Source organism: Chelonia mydas, chromosome 11, assembly GCF_015237465.2.
Source record: "Chelonia mydas isolate rCheMyd1 chromosome 11, rCheMyd1.pri.v2, whole genome shotgun sequence".
In the NCBI taxonomy this organism is placed as follows: Eukaryota; Metazoa; Chordata; order Testudines; family Cheloniidae; genus Chelonia; species Chelonia mydas.
In genome coordinates, this window is record NC_051251.2 from 16,864,543 (window position 1) to 16,882,558 (window position 18,016).

The window sequence follows — 18,016 nt, forward strand, 5'->3', positions numbered from 1 at the left end:
CTCCGCTGTAATTATGTAAAGAATGTACATCATTGTAGCCTTAGCATTTGAAGCACCCCAGTGTTCTGTTGTTTGGTGCGTTCAGTTCTTTCTTTCTTCCTTCCTTTCTTTCTTCAGACAAAGCCTACTGCTATGCTTTCAAGTCTTCAAGAATGATCTGATTGTTTCCCATCTTTTCACTAGTAAAGGAGCCAATGCCTATTGATCTCCTGTTCAGTATCACAGCTCTCATTCATCATGAAGCCCAATTATGATGATTGTGGGCTGTCACATTTCCATAGAAAAACAGCTTTGGGTTTGGGGTATTTTTCTGGGGGGGTGGGGGTGGGGATGAATTAATTGAGGCTGAAAATATTGTAATTACTTTTCCACAGTATTCTGTAGCCCTTTCACTCTCCCAGAGATGAAAGTACAGTGTAACAAACAATAGCTCTAGCAAAGCTTTTTCCTGTTTGTTCTGATGACCTTGCCATCATTATAATGTAGACAGCAAACCTTACAATCATCCTCTTTTTCTCAGCATCTTCCAACATGTAAGCATCTGTATGTAACCTCAAAGCACACACTAAAGGAAGAATGAGTTTTCACTACTCCTGAGCAAGGGTTTTTTTGTGTGTTGTTGTAACCATACAGCACCAGGAAGAATAAGCAGAGAGAGAGTCTGTGTTGTTCCAAGATGCTCAGAAAATGGTTGCTGGAGGAGCTGTAGCTGAAGTTAGGCCAGGCAGGATATTTTTATCTCTTCACCCAGTACAGAACCAGCAATACTTTTATTCACAGGGAGCAGATAATAATTCTGTGATTACTTTGCAGTTTTTCCCATGGACATTTGAACCACTGTATTCTGCCACTAAGAAAACCAGTCTCTTTAGCTATGGTGATTTCTGCTCTGCTACTTATAGCTATGGGAAGTAACTGTAGAGACACAAAGTCCTATCTAAATCCTCACTTTCTTGAGATTTCAGAGGATAATGCAGACAGAATAGGAGAATCCTTATACAGGGAAATAACTACATTATAAACTTAAAAACAGGAATTGTGACGGGAAAAAATTAAACACACTGTAGATGCTCTTCTTGTTGACTGGCATTTGACTGAACAATCTGGGGCTGATTCTGACTTACAGTAAGGCCCCTTTACACAGGGTTGTGAAGAAGCTTATCTACATGCACTTTCTTGCACTTCTAGCGTGGTGTGAAGGGGCCTTACTGTAAGTGAGAATCAGGCCGTTTCACTGTATGCTACAAAATTAAATCAACTGTGAATCTTTTATGTATAAAAATGTGAAGAATAAAGTACATATTTCTTCTTGCTTTAGGTTTTTAATAGATCACTGCTACCAGCACAATCAGAAGGAAAAAACCCACACACAAAAACCCCCTCCATTGAGTGCCTCACTTTTTTAGAATCTGGATATGTTCCCAGATTATACATCTGCCCCTCAATTTCTGTCTGAAATAATGTAAATACCAAATCGGACAGCTGTGTGGGAGATAGTTACAGCGGCATGCCCCTGTGCTACTTCTGCTGGTGCATTTACAGAACCCAGCATGAGCTTGCTCCTCTACGACTTAGCTTGGCAAGGGACGCCCATTAGCAAGAACAGGCTCCAAGCATAATTAAGGAAGCATGTGCTTTTTCCTTTCTTGAGATTTTTAACTCCTCTAGTTCCTGGCTTTATTTTTTCTCATTCACATTGTAGCAGCAGTGGTGAAAAGGCTATGTTGCAACCAGTCAAGTTATAATTTGGTACTATGTGGGTAGCAGGTAATTAATACTGGCAAATATCCATTCCAGACACCTCTTCTTAACCCTTTATTTTTCTCCCTTTTAGTGTTTCTTTTAAGGTAGTGGTAAGGAGCTAAGTTGATTTGAATAGAGGTAATGCAGAAATGCTCTCAGGTGTGACATTTCTTTCATAAAGCTTTGGGTCTCTGGCCAAGTAGATCCTTAATAGGACGTGACATCTTTCACCTTGAGAGGTATGCCTACACTGCAGGGTAAGCCCAGGGTTAGTGGGACTTGAGTCAGCAGACCCTGGGACAGAGGACCCAGGGCTTGAGCTTCTACACTGATTATAAACCCTAGGCTGAGAATTTTCTAGTCCAGGCTTGAACCCTGGGGCTCTGGTGTCCACACTACAGCACGCAGACCTGAGTTCAACCAACTCGATCTCAGATTTTCTAGTGCCCTTCAAAATGTGCAAAAAGAAAAGGAGGACTTGTGGCACCTTAGAGACTAACCAATTTATTTGAGCATGAGCTTTCGTGAGCTACAGCTCACTTCATCGGATGCATACTGTGGAAATCGCAGAAGACATTATATACACAGACACCATGAAACAATACCTCCTCCCACCCCACTCTCCTGCTGGTAATAGCTTATCTAAAGTGATAGCAAGAGAGTGAGTTTGTTTGTGGGAGGGCGGAGGGTGAGAAAACCTGGATTTGTGCTGGAAATGGCCCAACTTGATGATCACTTTAGATAAGCTATTACCAGCAGGAGAGTGGGGTGGGAGGAGGTATTGTTTCATGGTGTCTGTGTATATAATGTCTTCTGCGATTTCCACAGTATGCATCCGATGAAGTGAGCTGTAGCTCACGAAAGCTCATGCTCAAATAAATTGGTTAGTTTCTAAGGTGCCACAAGTCCTCCTTTTCTTTTTGCGAATACAGACTAACACGGCTGTTACTCTGAAACCTTCAAAATGTGGTCGCTCTAATCCTTTGACTGTGGTGCAGTTTGGGAAATCTTGACTTTTCCACCCTGCATGTTACAGGCAGTTTGAACAGCCCACCAACACAGCCTGCCAAGCACTCATTTTGGTCTGTGTGCTCCCAGCAACCAGACCCAGAAACATAGAGGAGGTGCTTTTTGAAGAACTTCTCTTGCTTGTGCTTTCATACCTGTATCAGGAAATGGGCAAAGCCTCGGTGAGACGCTGGTGGTGTTTTCTGACCCACCAAAGGCACCTGAGAGAGCTAATGGCCACGACCAGGAGGAGGAGGAGGTCACAGACATGGCCAACTTGAACTGGCTGCTCATGACACTCGGTATAGCTGTTGATGCCCCCTACATAGAGTGGCACTTCAGGAGCAGGGCCAAAAGCACAGACCGATGGGATCATGCAGGCCTGGGATGACCGGCAGTGGGTCCAGAACTTCTGCATGAAGAAAGCTACATTTCTGGAGCTTTGTGAGCAGCTTGCCCCCAAACTCCGGTGCAAAGACACGTGCATGAAGGTGGCCATTTTGGTACAGAAGCAGTTGCTATAGTCATCTGGAAGCTGGCTACCCTTGACTGCTACAGGTCCACTGCCAACCAGTTTGGTGTTGGAAAGTTGACTGTGGCTAAAGTGGAGATGGAGTTTTCTGAGGCAGTCAGGCATGTGGTTTACCACAAGGTGGCAGACATAAAAGATATTCCTGAAGTAAATGCTGGCTTTGAGAGAATGGAGTTGCCAAACTGTGCCAGGATCATTGATGGAACTCATATGTCCATAGTTTGCCCTCCTCAAGGAGCACATAGGTACTGCAAAGGGTAGTGCCCCATTGTTATGCAGGTCCTCGTGAACCACAGAAGCCGATCTATGAATATCAACGTGGGCTGCCCTGGAAAAGTTCATGACGCCAGGGTTTTTCACCAATCAGAAGTCTACATTCATGGACAGGCTTGGACACTATTGCCACCAAATGCCATTGTTATAAATGGAGTTACTGTCCCCACTGTTATTCTGGGGGGGCGGGGACGCAGGTATCCCCTTTTATGTTGGTTTATGAAATCATATTCTGATTTCAGAAGCCCTGGCAAAAGTCAGTTTAATTACACCTCAGCAGGTGTAGGATGGTAGTTAAATGTGCTTTAGGCAGATTGAAATCCTGTTAGAAAGTCTGTAGACTCTGCCAGGATGGGCAGAGATGGTGTCCCTAGCCTCTGTTTGCCAGAAGCTGGGAATGGACAATGGGATGGATCAATTGATGATTACCTGTTCTGTTCATTCCCTCTGGGGCAGGGCACCTGGCATTGGCCACTGTCAGAAGACCGGATACTGGGCTAGATGGACCTTTGTTCTGACTCAGTACAGCCGTTCTTATGTTATCAAGGCTGTCTGCACTATTGTGACTTGCTGTGCTCTTCACAATCTTTGTGAAGCCAGAAGTACACCATTTCACCCTGAATGGACCTATGACAGCGAGGGGCCACTGAATTGGTACACTCAGTCTGCCTACCACTGATGGAGCTGGATACATCTGGGCAACATAAGTCAGGGATTCTTTGTGCTCCCACACTATGGACTTGCATGGCCCAATGTAAGAGGGAGGAATAATACCTTTCTGAATGTGCTTGTGGGTGGGTGGGTGGAGCTGATTACTTGTGGGGAATTTGGGGGAGGGATGCAGGGGTTGATTGCCATGCAGTGTACTTAAGAATGACCTGACCGCTTATCAAATTGGGGGAGAGGAGCTGATTCACAATATGGATTGATGTAAGGAAGTGATTCATGTAGTTAACTGTAATGAGGAATAGTGTTTGCATACAAATTCCCCATTGTCTCTGACCACGTGTTTACCTTTACTATTTGAAATACAGATTGTGTGATAGGAATCAGTGATTATAAATAAACTTTCTTTTATCCAGAAAGTTGATTGCTGACACTTATTAGAAAACTACAACATTAATCCATTTCCAGACAGGCCAGCAGCCATTACCACAAGAGAACCTTAAAAAAAAAAAAACCCCAAAGGGCATGAAGAAATGCCAACAGTGAAACTATGTACAAGACAGACACCCCCTGCTGTTGCATGTCCCCAGGCTCCCCATTCTCCTTTCCCTTTTTTCCACGTTTGCTGAGCACTTGGTACTGGGGCACGGGGTCGGAGGCATCCATGTGGGAAGCGGTCAGTATGGAAGACTGCATGGGGCAAAGTTGCCTTACTCAGCTGCTCATGGGCCTGATTGCATGGGCCACCCAGCCATGGAGTCAGGCCGTAATGTGGGTTCATCAGGAGCTGGTACTCTTGTGGCGATTAGAGGTAGCAGCTGCTCCAACAGTTCTTTCTGCTGAGCTCTGTGCTCCTGCCTTAGCTGCTGTTCCTGTTCCAGGAACTGCGAAGCAAGTGCCTGCTCCAACGCTGAAACCTTGTCTTCATGCTGTGCAGTCAGTTGGAGCCTTTCCTCTTTCTTTCCTCTAGCCAGAAGTCCACCTGTCTTTGGTACTAGACCTGCTGGTTGGCTCTGTCCAGAACTTCAACCATAAGTTCATCACAGAAATGCTTCCTCTTGGAATGGTCTGTTGGCCCAGGATTCTACTACAATGTGGGTGAGCTGTGAAGGTACTGCAACCTTTAGAGGAAAAGGGGCCTGGAACAGGACACGACACAGGGCTAGTCTGTCAAATAGCTCAGTGCAGGAGTACAGAAAAAAATCTTTGTGGAATTTCAAGGACATCAAGTTTTACTTCTCCAAACTGAACTTATATTGAAAGCAATGTTTCAGACTCCAGAAGCTCCCTGGACATAGCAGGATTAATTGCAGTAAAAGAAGGTTTCAAAGTAGCAGCTGTATTAGTCTGTATTCGCAAAGAGAAAAGGAGTACTTGTGGCACAGTAGAGACTAATCAATTTATTTGAGCATAAGCTTTCGTGAGCTACAGCTCACTTCATCGGATGAATTCCTTCCAGTTTTGAGAGCTCATTCTTAATCTTTCCCTGTTTGCTGTAGAGGATGTTGATCAGGTGGTTCCGCAGTTTCTTTGAGAGCGTGTGGCACAAGCTGTCAGCATAGTCTGTGTGGTATGTAGATTGTAATGGATTTTTTACCTTCAGTCCTTTTGGTATGATGTCCATCTGTTTTCATTTGGAAAGGAAGATGTCTGTCTGTATCTGTACGAGTTTTTTCATGAAGTTGATAGATTTCCATTCCATACGGCTAAATGTAGTGCCTTGCATAATGACAGGTTTCAGAGTAGCAGCCGTGTTAGTCTGTATTAGCAAAGAGAAAAGGAGTACTTGTGGCACCTTAGAGACTAACCAATTTATTTGAGCATAAGCTTCCGTGAGCTACTGCTCACTTCATCGGATGCATCGGATGAAGTTAGCTGTAGCTCACGAAAGCTTATGCTCAAATAAATTGGTTAGTCTCTAAGGTGCCACAAGTACTCCTTTTCTCTTTGCAGTAAAAGAAGTGCAGAGGCAATGGTAAGTTTAAAAAAAAAAAAAAATCACAGCTGCTTTTCCACCCTCCCACTAAAATTTGCAGAAGTTCGGTTTGGAGGGGCAGTAGGTAGCTGTGCTACAAAAGCTTTCTCTGTCATTTCAGGCCTTCCACATCTTGGACATAACCGTTTCTGGGGTGACTGATTGGCAAGGGGAAATGTTATTCCAAACTGCTCATGGGAAACCTGCAGTGTATGCAACTGAAGTATTCAAACATATAGTGACTGAACAGCACATCTGTGAATGGAGTGAACTATCATGCTATCATGGTGGCCTTGGAAAATATGCCCATCCCTGAAATGTGACTCCTATCTGGAGTTCCTGCTACAGGGCAAATTTGAAGCTATCAGCACCTATGGTTGGGTCAGAATTCATGAGGGAAGTAACAGGATGCTGCTCTAGTATCCCATAGTTTAGCCTGTTATCACTGTCTGCAAACACCCAGAACACCACTGCTATCCTCTTTACATGGCCCCCAGCACATTGCTGGACAAAATTTCAAACTCCAGTCACATTTGGGACAAATGATTTTGTCACCTATGGACTATGAGTAAGTCTGCATGTCTGTCCCATAAGTCACAGATTCCATGACTTTCCTTGACTTCTGCAGTGGCTAGCAGCAGCAGTTTGGTGTGTGTGGGAGGGGGCTCAGGCTAGGGCAGGGGGTTGGGGTGTAGGGTGGGGTGGCACTTACCTCGGGGTGGGGGATTCCCCCGCTCCCACCGGCATGTCCCTGCAGGTCCTAGGCGGAGGGCCCAGGGGGTTCCACGCGCTGCCCATGCCCGCAGGCCCCACCCCTGCAGCTCCCATTGGCTGCAGTTCCCAGCCAATGGGAGCTGCAGAGCTGGTGTTTGTGGCCCCCCCCCGGCTGCCCCTCCCCCTAGGAGCTGCAGGGATATGTGGAGCTGGGTAGGCATCCTGCCAGCCCTGCCAACTCTTCCACCCCCCAGCACCAGCAGGGATCTTGGGCCACACGCTGCTGCCTGGCCCCCCCCCACCCTAGCACCAGCAGGGTCCCGGGCCAACCCCACAGCACCTGTGGTGTCCCCGGAGCACCCTCCCACCCATAGTACCCGCAGCCCTCTGCCCAAGTTTTAGTTGGGGTATACAGTAAAAGTCATGCAGTGAATTTTTGTTTACTACCCCTGACCTGTCCATGACTTTTTTTTTACTAAAAATACCTGTGACTAAAACATAGTCTTAACTACAAGTGACTGAAATGGACTAGATGTGTAAATGGAGCGTATTTTCACCTGCTCGCTCACTCCCTAGTTCACTGTTTCCAGGTGGCTTGTTACACCGCTGAGTGGTTAAAACAGCAGAGTACTTACAGCGATGGCAATGGAAGGTTATTATTTTTAAGTAACAGGAATGCCCTAAAAAAAATCAGCACCTTTCCCATAAATATTTGCTTTTCAAGGAGCTTTTTTACTGTCTGCATTACCTGGTTGCCATTTTGAACTTCACTCCACATGCATGGGGGTGTGGGGGGGCGGGAAGGGGAGGAGCAGGATGTCAAGGTGCTGGCATACAATCTGCCATTAGTGGACGCATACCGCTAGCCAGGGCTTCTAATAACTTTGGCATTGGTTCATAGAATGGAAATCCCTCCCATTCCTATATTAATGAACATTAAAATGGATCCAGAAACTTACCAGTCTCTAGGGCACTTCTGTGCCTTCCGTTTCTGCTGCCAGTTCCATGGTGGGCTGTTCGGGAGTGGGAGGGGGGCATCAAAAAGCTCCTTCAAGTATGCCCCACGATGTACTGCTGCTGTCCGGCTCCAAAGCCGCCTCTGGGACTAGTGTCTTCTGTCAGATCTCAACTGGACTCTGGGGCCAGCTGGTTCCATTTCAGCTGACCAGATCATCATGCACTATCATTGGCCCCATGCTCAGTGCAGTACCCAGCACCCGGTCAAACTCCTCATAAAATGGCCATGATGCTGGCGAGTTGCCTGAGGTGAGGTTCTGGTCCCCGGTTTTCCTGTACTCGGTCTTGAGCTGCTTAAGCCACTCCCTACACTGGTCACCAGTCTGGTAAATTTCCAGGGCTGCCATCTTCTTCCCTATTTGCTGGAATGCATGGTCATTCCTGATCCTCTTACTAAAATCCACAGTTTTGCTGGCATTGCACCAGAGATTAACCAAAATCTGGCTGTGCTTCTGTGTCCATGAAGCAATGCTCTTTGTAAAGGACTTCTTCTGGTACGTCTCCACTAGAAATGCAGAAGGTTCTCCAAAGGCGCATTTGCAGCTCACCAGTCAGAAAACTATGGAAAGGTTAAACTCTCATTCGCTGCATTGCTGGGCTACAAGGGCAGTTAATTCCAGTTTCCTGGAGTCAATTAGTGATTCATGGGATGGAGAGGACAAAAGAAGTTGGCCCATGGGATAGTTTTGGTGGAATCCCAGGACCCAAGTCGGGGTGGGGCTGCGTCTACACTGCAAAGCAATAGGGCTTGAACCCTGGGTCCCAGCTTGACCAGGGCTCGAGCAATGGGAAGTAACCACACAAACACAAGGTCCTACATAAAGCCTTACTTCCTGTGATACAGTTGTCAAAATTCAGTGGCTGTTTAGTGATCTTTAGAAAATTATTTGGTGGTCTCAAGCCTATTGTTATGGGATGAGTACATATCACCACAATCCACACACTCTGTATTACTGCAGGAAAAGTCGGATAGGAGGCCTGAACTACTATGGTCATTGAACTGCTATGGCGGTTTTCACTGCAAAGATAACTCAGGGTATAGCTCAGTTGATCCTGTTGACTTGACCCGGGAACATAAATCATCAGCTGCTAACATGACCACATTGTAGGGTGGACAAAGACTAGTAACGTTTGAGTACCGCTAGGTCTCCAATGCCATCCACAATTCCCCCTAGGCTGTCTCATCTTGTCATCTACCAGTTCCCTGCTTGCTGGACTGGAAGTCCTCTAGCAATTCATATAGGCCAGTTTGGCATTTGAACCTAATGTTTACACTCAACTTCCGAGACCAGCAACAACATTCTCCAACTCTGCCACAGAGCTCTGTCTGATTCTGTTTGAGAAGGGAGACCAGGAAAAGACATCTCAGCACACTGTCATCTGGCCCAAGGCTGACACCAAAGTTCTGACAGGTCTCTGGTGTGTGGCCATGAGGGACCATGATTTTGGGACCAAGTCCTGCAATGCTGATCGCTCCAGAGCAGGGTTGAGTCACATAGGTGAGGTATGAAGTAGAGAAGCTTGCACGGTCACTGCTTATTCTGTCTTCGCTTTTCCAGAATTGTCAGGCTAGCTTCTCTACTACTTTTAATAAGCACTGAATTCACTGAAGGAAGATAGAAAATATTGTTAGTCCCGTTAAAGAGAAGTGAAGCTCCTGAGCAATTAGTGTGAGTTGACAGGATTGAGAGAATGTTTGTTACCATTTTAATTATATATAGATTTTACTAACTTTTCTGACTACAGAAAAATTCCAGAAGGGAAAAGCCATTTATATTCAACAGATCATTCAACAAATAATCTCTTTTATAATGGAGCGAGAACACTGTGAAAGACATCCAATAGGTTTATCCTTTTCCAAAACAGTTCATTTATAGGTTGCCAGGTAACCAGAAGTCTTTGACTTTAAATAATTATTTCATTGGGATACAAAAAACCAGATCTCTCAGGAGCGGAAATGGCAGGAGCTATCTAAAATGAACAGCAGTCTTGCCAAATGCCCACTGAGTTGATCGTCAATACGCTCCCCCACAAAAGTGAAAGAAGGGATTTGATAAAATCTTCATTGGCCATATGAACCCAATTTTAGATACACATAGGAAGTATTTTGCTAGCAGATTAATAAATTGAATCTGCATATTCTCACTCAAGGTCACCCTGTCACTCAACAAGTAAATCATACTCTTGAGCTGCTTCAGGAAAAACAAGTGTACAAAGGAAGCGCTGCAAAGGAAAACTGTAAATAAGAACTATTGTCAAACTATTATCTGCTACTGAATCTTCTCTTTATGGTTAATAATTAGCTCTGCTGCATGAATTGTCCCTTTAATATTCAAAGGTGGGAAAGTGTCATTGGGCCATGGTATTTCCCTAAGTAGTACAACTCTTGCGGGCTAGGATGCTCTGTTTTACAGTACCTGATTCTCTTCTCACTTTTAGATAAGTATATCCCCATGGGCTTCACTGAAGTTACTGCTGATCAGACTGTTTAAATGCGATCAGCCTTGGATCCAGAGGACTAGATTCACAAGGGGATTCAGATGGCTCACTGTTGGGCACTTAACTCCAACACTTAGATGCCACTGGCCGATCGTTGACCTGCTTGACACATAACTCATATTTAAACTCCAGGAGGATTCACAAAGTAGGCGTGCTCAGATTATGCCAACTCTCCATGGAAGACAATTGAGGAGAAATTGATAATGATGGAGATGCCCTTCTTAAACACAAATAGCTCAGTGGTTTGCACACTCACTTAGGATGTAGGCACCCCAGATCCAAATCCCTGTTGGGGATTCTGAGTTCTGAATCAGGTAGAGTATTTTCCCAGCCAAACAACACAGAACCTAGCACAATGTGGTCCTGGTCCATGACAGGAGCCTTTAGGGGCTATGGTAATACAAATAAATAAAATGTAATGTTATACCCATGTTTTCAGATCATGAGGACAAGAAATAAGGGGGCAGATTCCCCAAGCAGCCAGGGCAGTGCTTGGCACACCTGGAGAAATGGACCAGCACAGATGGCTTTATGCCACCTGTCTGACCCTAAGATTCTGGGGGCTGCCAAAGACTGAACCAGCCCATGATGCCATTTAGAACAGGCTCAAGGCCGCTTTAACATGCACTGATGGATAGAAGCTCCCAGCAAGCTGCTCCACAAACCAAGCTTACCCCCAAACACCACCTAGACTGATGTGGGGCGGCGGCTATGCCAGTCTTACACCTGCTGAATCCTCCATGACTATCATTTTCAGTCCACTTTTGTTGCTGCAATGGTGCAAGGGGGACTGACCAAGGACAAAGGATCTGGTTCAAGATTTTCTTTAGTTAATTTACTGCTCATAAAATGTTTGATCAACAGGTCTGGAGACCTTGAGGGTGTAGTAATCTAATCACAGGACAGGGACAGCATGGGCAGAGTCAGGGCAAACTTCTAGGTCTGCTGGTGTGCCTTTAATCTTGACTCTCCGGGACCAATCTAAGGGAGTGATAGTAGCTCAGTCTCTTTGTCAATTCAATTCTTGGCCCCTCCTGCCATTTACCAACTAGGGTATCCATTGCAAAGCAGAGTCCTGTCAACTAGAGACTGGGCTGAGACCAATGATTTACTTCATAGAGCCTCCACAGCAGTCCTCAGTGGGAGCAACTTTCTATCACTACTGGACTAGGTTTGTGTTTTTGTTGCAGACCTTTCCTACCACAGTCAGAGTTTTAAATGTTCTCTTCATTTGAACAATATTTTGCTGCCATGACTTTTCCAGCATCACTATCTGCCTTTTCTAGCCAAAATGCTCAAACACAATTGGCTTTGTTTCCATAGTTTTGTCACATCACCTTAGCACTGTGTTATACTCAATAGCACTTTAATAAAAAGGTCAACCAATGTCCAAAGTTCACAGTAATCTGATAGTTTGCAACAGTGTCTATCGGAAAAGTCTTATCTACAACTCTGCACTGAAAGATGACCACAGTAAAAAGTATACTGTTTGGAATTCTGCTACACAATTTGAAATCCCATTTTGTTATTGTTTCGGAATTTGCATTAATAACTTCATTAGCATCAATATGAGAGACTCTTGTTTGTCATGCTTCGGGCATTCCAGCGGTTCAAGATCAATATTGATACGGAATACGCAAGGTCTTGCATACTACCGAGACAGCATTAATGATTATAGTAAAATGATAGGATGGCAAATGGAAGTGATTCAGTTCTTGGAGGTACAGCTCCCTACTTGGAATTACCTGCAAAAATATGGATCAGATGTCTACTTATTGGAGTGATTTGTTGTCTTTACTTAATCACTTTAGAAGAGTGATGAAGGTGGGGAGGGTAGGAGCATCTGAAAAAGCTCCTCAGAGTAATCCGTAATTCAACGGGGGGTCGGATCCAAAGCCCAGTGAAGACTATGGAAAGATTCTCATTGACTTCAATGACTGTTGATGAAACTCATACTATACACAATTTCTATAGAGGTGGAGAAAAAGGAACATAGAAATGTATCACTGATCTATTTGATAGCAATTAATTTTCCAGTTGAAGCATGAACTAAAGCTTACAGATCTTTTTCAAGCATTAGGCCCATTACTAGGGAGATGGTAAAATTCTTAATAATAATGCAGAAAAATCAGAAGTGTTTGATAAATACTTACATTTTGTATTTGGAAAGAAGCAGGATGCTGTACTCTTTTCACATGAAGATGATGAAGTACTTTCCAGTCCCACTAGCACCTGAGGAAGCTGTTAGACAACATTTATTAGGGATAAATATTTTTAAATCAGTAGGTCTATCATTCCATAGGAAATGACCCTTGAGGTTTTTTTTAAAGTGATTTTTTTTTAAGTGGGACAATGTTAGCTAACAAAAAAATTTCTAAAAGTGCTGAGGAGCTCCCTGGTCTGTTAATGTTGTGCCAATATTCAAAAAAGGAATGTGTATTCATCCAGGTAACTACTGGCTGGTTAACCTGACATCAGCCCGAGGCAGAATAATGGAAAAGCTGATATGGAATTCAGCGGATACAGACAGGGATATAACTGATGCCAGTCAACATGGTTTTTTGGGAAATAGGTCTTGTCAGACACACCTGATTTCATTCTTTGATGAGATTAGAAGTGTGGCTGATAAAGGTAACTGCATACATGTAACATACTTAACTTTTATGAGACATTTGATTTAGTATCACACAATATTTTAATTTAAAAACCTAGTACTATACAATATCAAAAGATTTTTGAGTCAAAGTGGACAAGCAACTGAACTTCCAGGGTGATGCTGTGTCAAAAAGGGCCAATGTGATTCCTGAATGTATAAAGAAAGGAGTATGAGTAAGAAGCAGATTTTACCTCTGTGTATGGCACTGGTGAGATACCAATACTAGAATGCTGCACCTATTTCTGGTATCAACATTTTTAAAAAGGCTGTTGAAAAATCAGGAGAATTCATGAAGAGCCACAAAAAATGACTAGAGGACATGCCTTACAGTGAGAGGCTTAAAGAGCTAAATTTGTTTATTTTATTGAAAAGAAGATTGGGAGGTTAGTTGATTACAATGTATAAGTACCTTCATGGTGGGGGAAGGTATAACTAGAATCAAATGTTGAAAACTGAAGGCAGACAAATTAAAAGTGTACACCTAAATTCTAACGTGAACGATGAGGGTGATTAACTATTAGAACAAACTACCAAGGGAAGCTGTGGATTCTTCATTTCTTAGTGTTTTCAAATCAAGACTGTTTTAGATGTAACAGTCCCTTCTAGCCTTAAATCCTATGAATGAAAAAGTAAAACGCCCTTTGAAAACAGTTTAGGTACTACTTGAGTGAGATCTGCAGCATTTAGCCTTGTGTATGTAACAGGATATATATTGTTCTTGCTTTCTGGTACAAATCCTGCCCTCAGGTGTTGCTGTGTACATGCATCATATAATTCGCAAGCTATTTAATCCTTATTAGTGCAGTATTTCACATTATGAAACCACAATATGGAAGAAAAAGAGAAAGAATTAGACAAACCTTTATGGGAAGAATCTTATGGAATTTAATAGGCAATTACATTCATGCTATAGAACTTCAAAACAACATGTGGAATTCTGTGGCAGGTGTATACGTCTCTGTTAAATTCCATCGGTTTAAAATTCTATAAAAGGATTTCAATCTCTATTTTCTGCAATAGGTTTTTAGAGTAATTTCCATGGAAATGCATGTCATTTCTAATCCTGGTGTATTGGTTTCATCCATTTATGTTCCACAGGGGATTCTAGTAGGGACAATTTTTGAGAATCATTGAGCTATTCAGCACTCACTGTATGCGGGGAAGAATTTCTTCTCTCCTCACCAGAGTGTCACCTGCAACATTAAATCTTTATTAGAGTATAAAATAGTAAACACTGAAGACAGATCTGATGCTACAAAAGCTTTTGATTTAAACAAGAGAAGGGCAATTTTGTGAAAAGAATCCCATTTGTAGAAGTGAGCAGTAATTTCCAACGTTTGAATTTTTCCACAGGAAATGGCCCTCGCGGTTTTTTTTTTTAAAGAGGGACAATGTTAGCTAACAAAAAGCACTAGCACACAGGGCCCTTCTTGCACAGGGACTCCTGTGAGGTACGATCCTGCTCTGATGGAAGTCCTTGGCAAAGCTCCTATTGACTTCAATTGGGGCAGGAGTATGCTACCTAAAGCAGCCACAGGAAGGCGACTGCTTGTCAGTCCCAGCTTGGGCACTCTGGTTTTACAGTTTAGAACAAAGGTGGGCAAACTACGGCCCATAGGCCACATCCGGCCCGCGGGACCCTCCTGCCTGACTCCTGAGCTCCTGGCCCGGGAGGCTAGCCCCCAGCCCCTCCCCTCCCCTGCTGTTCCCAGTGGGGGGCAGTCAGGAATAAGAGGAGGGATTAGATGGGGCTGCGGGGGGGGGGGGGCAGTCAAGAGACAGGGAGGGGTGGATGGGGCAGGGGTCCGGGGGGGGCCGTCAGGGGGTGAGAAGCAGGGTGGGGTCAGGCCACGCCTGGCTGTTTGGGGAGGAACAGCCTTCCCTAACCGGCCCTCCATACAATTTCGGAAACCCGATGTGGCCCTCAGGCCAAAAAGTTCGCCTGCCCCTGGCTTAGAACAAAAGGCTCAAATGTTGTAGGGGACAGCAAGCTCAAGAGCACTGCAGCAATCAAAAGAGAAATGAAACAGTGCTGCTTTGCACGTTGTGGTAATGGGGAAGGGTAGAGTCACAACACTCTATTCTGAAGCGTTTCCATGTGGGAGGCCTGTTACCTCAGTCACAGCAAAGTGAGCAAGTGAAACCTTCATAATTTCACTTTGCAAGAGGAATTGGCTGCTCTGACCACATTCAATCACTGTTCACAATCCTCCACTGGCTTTTTACTGTGGTGTTTTTCTCCATAAGGCATGAAGAGCTTATGTCTAACACTTAAAATTTATTTTTACTTAAACGTTGCATAATGCTGACACAGCAACCACAGCCTGATGTTAACTGCAGCCTGTAGCTCCCTGCTGTCTTGAATCCCCCCCCTTGCCAAATTGGAGGATGACTGTCGGTCTTTGCAGCCATATCCAAGGACCTACCCAATCTCAATCTGATGTTGACTTTCAATAGAATTATTATTGTTATTATTAGTGTTGTCACTTCTCACAATTTTCTTGTAACCGAATTTTGGCTGGGCTAGAGCCAGTCTTATGATGATGCAAGAAGCTCTCCCCTTAGGAATCTGAGCCCTGTCAGGGGCAGAACTCCCTCTTGTTTGGCTGCTTGTCCCCCAAGTCTACCATCCGGGGCGGGGCAACCAATCAGAGCTGCTGTCTGAAGAGCTCTCTCCCTCTTCCTCTCCCCTCAGCACCCTGAAGCCACTCTTACAGGACTGGGGGGGGGAGAGGAGAGGAGGGAGCCGCAGAGGTGGTGGGTTTAATAGGCCAAGGGAGACTAAGCCTCCCCTGGAGCAGCCGCCGCCGACAGACAGCTGGGCCGCGGTGGCCATGTCTGCACTCTGCCTCTCCCTGTCCCTGGTCTTCCCCTTCCCTAAACCTCCACCGCCTGCCGCTGCCTGGCGGAGTCCCTCCTCGCCTCTCCTCCAATCCACCCCCCGCCCCGTTTCTGGAGGTGCTCGCTGCTCACCGCGTACCTCCTCTCCTCCACCCCCTGCCCCACGAGGCCGCTCCCACCCACTGCTCACTCTGTCCCTGTGGGGCGGCGGGGGGCAGCAGAGAAGGGACGCAGAGGGCCGAAGCGGCGGGCGCCTCGGGGGAAGGGGTGCGTGGTGGCGCGGAGGGACATGGGGAGTGGCGGGCAGTGGGGGCGTTGCAGGGGAAGAGAAGAGTAGAGGAGGGAGGCGGGGAGCGGCGGGGGCGGCGAGCGGGGAGGGGGCCAAACGGGAGTAGGGGCGGGGCCCGGGGCGGAGCGAGGGTGGAGTATGGGCAGGGCCGTGGGCGGGAGAGGCAGGACGGGGTGCTAGCTTCCCCGAGGGGAAGTTTCACCTGCCAGCCGTGGCAGGAGGCACCCAGCAGCTCCGGGAGGCTCCATTTCCCCTCCCCTCCCCTCCTAGGAGCAATGGGGACAGCTCCTCTCCCTCCCTTCCTGAGGCACTTAACTTGGGAAGCGGGAGAGGGGGCTCAGCCCCCCTGCAGGCTTGGGTGTGGTGAAGAACACAAGGAGAAGCAGAGGGGAGGCTGGAGGGGCTGGGGCTGAGCCTGAACTGGGGGGGGGGGGTCAAATTGATGTGGGGACAGGATAGCTTTGGAGAGTGGGGGGTGGGGGGGTGGAATTCATTGCTGGAGAGGGGACGGGCAGATGTGGAGGTGAGAACTCCTTCAACGGGCCGAAATCACCTGACCCAATACATTCGGGAGGCTGGACAACACGAATTCTCTCTCTCGCGCGCGCGCACACAATGGGCAGGGGGAGGCCAAACATTAGAGAGGGAGGGCATTGTCTGTCTTTTTAATGTTTTTAAAATGTCTCATGGTTTTTAGGATCTGACTCATGATTTTTTATCTCTTATTATTTATTATTGCTATTGTTGTAGCACCTAGAAGCCCCAGTCATGAACCAGGACCCCTTTGTGCTAGGCGCTGTACAAACACAGAATAAAAAGACAGTCCCTGCCCCAAAGCCTTAACCTACTTAAGTGCGTGTGGAGATCCCATTCGGCACTTATCTGCATCTTTAGGCATGTAAATGCCTTTGTAAATCTCACCATAAGTTCCTGGGAGCAGTGACCTTGTCCTTATAGCTGTCTAAAGCATATAGTGTACTGTTGGATTGTCATTATACAAACAATAAATAACAAAGACAGAAACAATGGAGAGAAAGCAAGAGGCGCAGAGAGCAGAAAGTGAGAACAGAGATAACGTAGAGGATTTCCACATGAACTCTGTGCAATTTATCCTACAGAAGTTATACAGTCCTAATGGTTTTGCTACAGCTGGTGACAGTTTCTGTATCATTCCGACATGTGGTAAAAGAGCTCCACTTCCATGGTACATGAAGTTACTACACCCTGCCAATCCCAGAATCTGCCCCAACAGCAAAAGCGTGCTATTTTTATTACAATAACCCTAGAACTACCAGGCCTGGAAACGGTATCAAATATAAGTACGTATAAAGGCAATGTAGGGTTACATACCCAGTCACTGTTTGTGTGGGGCTTCAGATTATTCAAGGGTCAGTTTAGTAGGCTAGTACAGTAACCAGCTTACTGAATCAACATTTACGGGGAGATTTTCAAAGGCATAAATGCCTGTTAGGCACCTAAGGTCTCTGCAGGCAGAGAAAGTGTGATTAGCCACCAGTCAGAAGCAGAGGCTTTCCAGGGAAATATGACATACCTACACCAAACATCTTAAGTACCAGCTCCTAGATAATGAAGGCACACAGTGCTCTGAGTATAGACTAGCTTACTTACATGTCTGCCTGCTATTAATTTACCTGTACTGACTTTACTCCCAATTACCAGTGTAATTGGTAATTAGGAGTCAAGCCTGTCACTTTCCATTAATAACATTTGCTTCTACAACTACATGTATAGTCCATGTTAATGTTTGCATCATTTACCTGAATAACCTTAAATATAGGCTAT

General features: G+C 45.4%; 1 long non-coding RNA gene across 3 annotated transcripts in view; it reads right to left on the reverse strand.

Moving 5' to 3' along the window:
- The window catches only part of LOC119567411, a 33,410-nt gene extending 17,174 nt beyond the window's left edge, over positions 1-16,236 (reverse strand). The window contains exons 1-3 of one of the 3 annotated variants that reach the window (XR_005227416.2): positions 16,115-16,236; positions 13,944-14,276; positions 12,581-12,668 (exon numbers count right to left, since the gene is read on the reverse strand). This is a non-coding gene — a long non-coding RNA (uncharacterized LOC119567411). Of the gene's footprint in view, positions 1-12,580; positions 12,669-13,943; positions 14,277-16,063 lie in introns of all 3 variants that reach the window. The other 2 variants (XR_005227415.2, XR_005227417.2) reach the window with 2 other exon arrangements.
- Positions 16,237-18,016: the final 1,780 nt, after the last annotated feature.